Source organism: Protomyctophum bolini (genome assembly GCF_963924005.1).
Source record: "Protomyctophum bolini genome assembly, chromosome: 22".
Classification (NCBI taxonomy): Eukaryota; Metazoa; Chordata; class Actinopteri; order Myctophiformes; family Myctophidae; genus Protomyctophum; species Protomyctophum bolini.
This window is the reverse complement of record NC_137883.1, coordinates 12494224-12499055: the sequence shown is the minus strand read 5'-3', so window position 1 is coordinate 12499055 and position 4832 is coordinate 12494224.

Sequence of the window (4832 nt, the reverse complement as noted above, 5' to 3'; positions counted from 1 at the left end):
ACCCCTCTCTCTCTCTCTCTCTCTCTTCCCTCCTCTCCACCAACTGACACACAGCCTGCCTCTTTCACAAGTGATACGGCAGACGTGGCCGCGCCGCGCTGATTAACCTCTCCCGTAACATAGCAGCAGCACAGCCAGCGGCAGCGCAGGCAGCGAATGCCTCGTAGCAAATCACAGGCCACCTGACTGCAATTTTCCTCTCCTGAGGTTACAGTGGTGGCAGTTGTGTGCCGAGCTGCTGCCCGTCACCGCTGTTGCAAAAGCCACAGACTGCCTTCAGGAGGATCCAAGGCTGCAATCCGATCCGTCAGAGAGAATGAAATAGAAACAAGCCATTGGAAATGGGTTTCTAGAAAGCCGCCAGTGTGATGATGGTACAGTTTGTTTTTGTTTTCTTTGTGATGAAAACGGTGCTGATGAAGATGATGCTGATGATGCTCAAGTCCGAGAATGGAGATGGTTTGTTGACGATGATGACTGGCTGGTTGCCGGCTCCGAGCTAAAGCATGACTCACTGATCTGAGAAAAACCTTCTCGCCAAAAGCCTTACTGAACACTGCAAATCACTTCCTGTTGGAAGGGGGGGAAAAGTCCTCCCACTTACAGCACACTACAACCAATCAATTCTCCAAATTGTCCCTTCTGATATTTCTTCGCCATTGTAGAAACGCTTCTGTTTTATTGTGTCGATATGTTTTTGTAAAGAATATCACCGAGAAGTACTTTGATAATGCAACATGATAAAATGTGTTTTGTAACAATACGCTCGCGTTATTTTCCATTTGAATTTTCTCATACGACATATGGATCAAATCGAATGACTCATACAGTATGAATGAATCACACCGTTCAAAATGAACGCGAGTGAAATCAGTTATCTAAAACTACTGTGTGATTGACAGCTTCGATAAATCTGCTGCTGTAAGTCTTCCTGAACAGAAAACGGAGACAACCTCCTCCGAAATCAACACAATCTACTTAACAATATCATAAAGATACTAGGCTCCATAACTTACATGAAAAATATATATCTATAAATTAGGAAAATTACAAAATGATGACGCCATAGCAATTAACGCTATCAAATAAATGACATAATTTTGATAGCTGAAGGATACTGGCAGTTTTTTTGTGTTTTAAGGGCATCATACATGTTGCACCACAATTCTGCAAACAAAGGATTAAAGACCTTACTGTGGAGTGTAGGATACAATCACAATCTCTCTTAAACCAAATGAACCCTGATTTATCCAAGCAAATGGAAAAAACTACACGCAAACCAAACACAGCGTGAAGAACATTATTTCTCTAGCCAGATGAGTCACTGAAGAAATGGGAGCTAGGCTGAGAGAAAGCGGCTTAGATATTCTCGTTAGAAGCAAGCAGCAGTGAATCCTCCTCATCTCTCCTGGAGCCCAGAGCACGCATCCCAAACACCATTCATGTAAAATGTCCTCAGGAGGAGCATCTATAGCGAAGCCCAAAAGACTGACACTCATTCATAAGCAGCCTCCTCTCTCTCTCTCCTCTCATTCTGCTGCGGATTTCGCACTGCTGCAGTCCCTCCCAACATCTCTCCTTCCTTCCTGCCTGGCAAATACAGGAGAGAGAAAAAAAAAACAGAGACAAGCAGCACACGTCTCCCTTCTCTGCTCAGAAACAAAAGGCAAAATAGAAACAGCGGGAGGAAAAGACAGTCCTTCAGAAAGCAAGAGAAGAAAATGTTTTTTTTAAGGTAAAAGATTTAAAAAATAGAGTTGAGGACAATAAATATGATATTTGTCTTTTATGTGAATGAAATAGCTGGTTGGCATAGCAATGTTTCTGTGAATGGAGAGCAAGGCCTTTCTGCCTCTGCAAGGCAATCCCTAGGGATGGAATGGTCTTATCCAATGAGAAGCCGGCTGGATGACTCATTCAGGGAAGGCTAGCAGAATAGTGGAAGAGACCATTCCAAATGCAGGTGCACATTGTGTTCACAGCTTTTATATTGCTACATGAACGCTACATAGAGCGTACCTTTAGATTTTACCTTTTGAGATAGCCATGAGAGATGTCTTGCCACTTTGAGATAACGAGAAATAACAAAGTTTCAAGAGCATCAAATGTGTTGCATGCACAAGCACACCCCTCCTTTTCATCATGTGACAGCATTATGAACAGTTTTTCAGCAATCATATGAATGGTCATTTATACGTTCATCTACCGGTAGTTGGTTATGCTTTATTAATGTATGGTGAAAACCTGATATATTGTTCAATGACATAAAAATATACTGACATCTATAGGTATATTAATATATTCTTGCTCTCTCAATTCAATTCAAATGAGCTTTATTGGCATGAGAAAACATACGTTTACATTGCCAAAGCAAAAGTGGAACAAAACAATGTATGTACAAATACATATTTAATATAAATAGGAATGAAATAAAGGTGTAAACAGAGCTGTGTTTTCTCTAGTGAGATTAAATATTTTGGCCATATCATCTCAAATTACCGCTCTTGTGACAAGGACATATATAAACTGCGTCAGAAGCTGTATGCTCAAGGAAACATGCTGTGCGCAAATTTAGCATGTGCTCAGTACCGGTGAAGATTTCACTCTTTAAATCGTTCTGTACACCTCTGGATACTTCCCACCTGTGGTGTCGCTACAAACAAGCCAGTACTAGGCTAATGACTGTTACAATTGTATGAGGTTGCTATGAAGAAGCTCCAGTGCAAGCCAGATGTTTTTTAGTGTTGGGGTACCCACTTTATGTATGTGTGTGTGTATATATTATATATATATATATATATATTTATTTATTTTTGTCTCTCAATGGTAATAGGCACGGTCATAGAGGGAAAATACATACCTCGTTACCTACTCGTTCAGCTGGGATGCGCCGCACCTGTGTACAGCTGCTAGGGAGTACCCACAGTATGAAGCCATCTCTCTCTGCCTCAGTTCAGATCCATTCTCCGGGAGGTGGGCAGCGCATATACCGGGCATGTTGGGCGGTAAGTCGAGAACCAATCCATTTCACGTATGTAACCCCAGTGAAATATAAATACTTCCTGTTGTCCTTTCATCCTCCCAACTCTACCTGGCACGTTCAAACGAGCGTGTAACCTATAAAAGGAACAAGTGATTAATACCACAAAGGATAAAAGGGATTAATACCATAAAGGAAAAGGAGTATTTCTACTGCCCCAGTACACAGCCACCGAGTAGAAGTACCCAGGCTGAGTAGAAATACTTACTGCTTCACTGCCTTCCCATCCTTATTTAGAGAGACTGTTATTCACATTGTATATACATTGAGATTGTTATACCTAGCGGCACCTAAAGGGGGGGAGAAATCCTATGCTAAAACCATACTCACCTGTCGGAAATCCCTACAGCTAAATCCACCTACTCCTCCATGCCACCTACAGGAAAGGAAGGAGAAGAGACTTTGTGTTGAAACCTGAAAGAGAAAAGGAGAAACGTTACAATTTTGTTTAAACAAACTATTATTTTGGCATCGTGTGTATGTGTGTGTGTGTTAAAATCACTCTTGTGCGAAGTGAGGGGCGTCCACTGTGGCTGCCACACGATTGCAGATTCTCTGACACTATATACACTACGAGACATGAATGCAGACTGGGTTATTGTATAAAACAAAACCGGTCACAAGGGGGGAGTGTGTGTGTGTGTGTGTGTGTTTGTGTGTGTGTGCCATTTTCACTACTTTTGTGTCAGACTCTTGTATGATGTAGTAGGTCATTACTTTACAACAAAACATAAAAAGTTGAAATATCGACATACAAGGTTACTGCCGGGCAGCAACGATGTGATAAAGTAGATAAAGAAGATTATGTTTTTGAAGGAGTGAGCATCCAGACACCACTCCACTCACTTGTTGCCAGGTAACATAAAAAGAAAGAAAGAAATCTAAAACAGAATTATTTTCAAACCAGTGCTTCATGAAATAAAAAATATAAAAATGAATAAAAATAGACCATGTCTGTGGAACTGCGTTGCTAGGGAACAGCTTGGGTACAAGTTTATTTCCTGGACCTGTAGTGGTGGACAGTAAGAAAGTACATTTACCGGAGTAGGCCTACTTACTTAATGTTGCTCTATATAGGATAGGAGGATAGGAGAGGGAAGTCTGGAGCTCTCAGGTGGAGCTGTTGCCTCCGTGATCTGACTACGGATAAGTGGTTGAAGATGGATGGATGGATGGCCTACATACTTTTCCAGAGTATCTGCTGGCTACTTTACTTGAGTGTTTGCGTTGTATTTTTGGATACTTGCAGCGTCCACACGCACTTTACAATAAAAGCATGACATTTGACACACAATTAAGAGCATGCATGCCATAAGGAACATTTTTTGCTATAGGGCCATCGCAGATTTGTCCCGTGGTAACCATGGCAGCTATTTTCTAAAATGGCCACCACCTGCTATTATTTGTTATTTTACAAACTCAGGTTCTAGACCACATAGGATCTTGATTCTGGTGACAAATCCTACATTTTCAGGGATGAGGAATACAGTGGTACCATTTGTACTGAGCGGACGTACAGTATAATGCACACATCGACAGGCTGGGTGCTGGGCTAAAGAAACTTCAGCAGATGATGGATGGAGCCTGCACACCACAGGTACAAAAATACTTTCTTTATTGACAATAAAGAAAGTGGGTTTTTTACCTGTGGTGTACAGGCTCCATCCATCATCTACCATTTGTACGGAGACCATTGCAGCCATATTTCAAAATGGACACCACCTGCTACTCAAGTTCTTCTAGACCATCTACAATCTTTATTCTGGTGACTAATCGTACACAAAATGTGTAA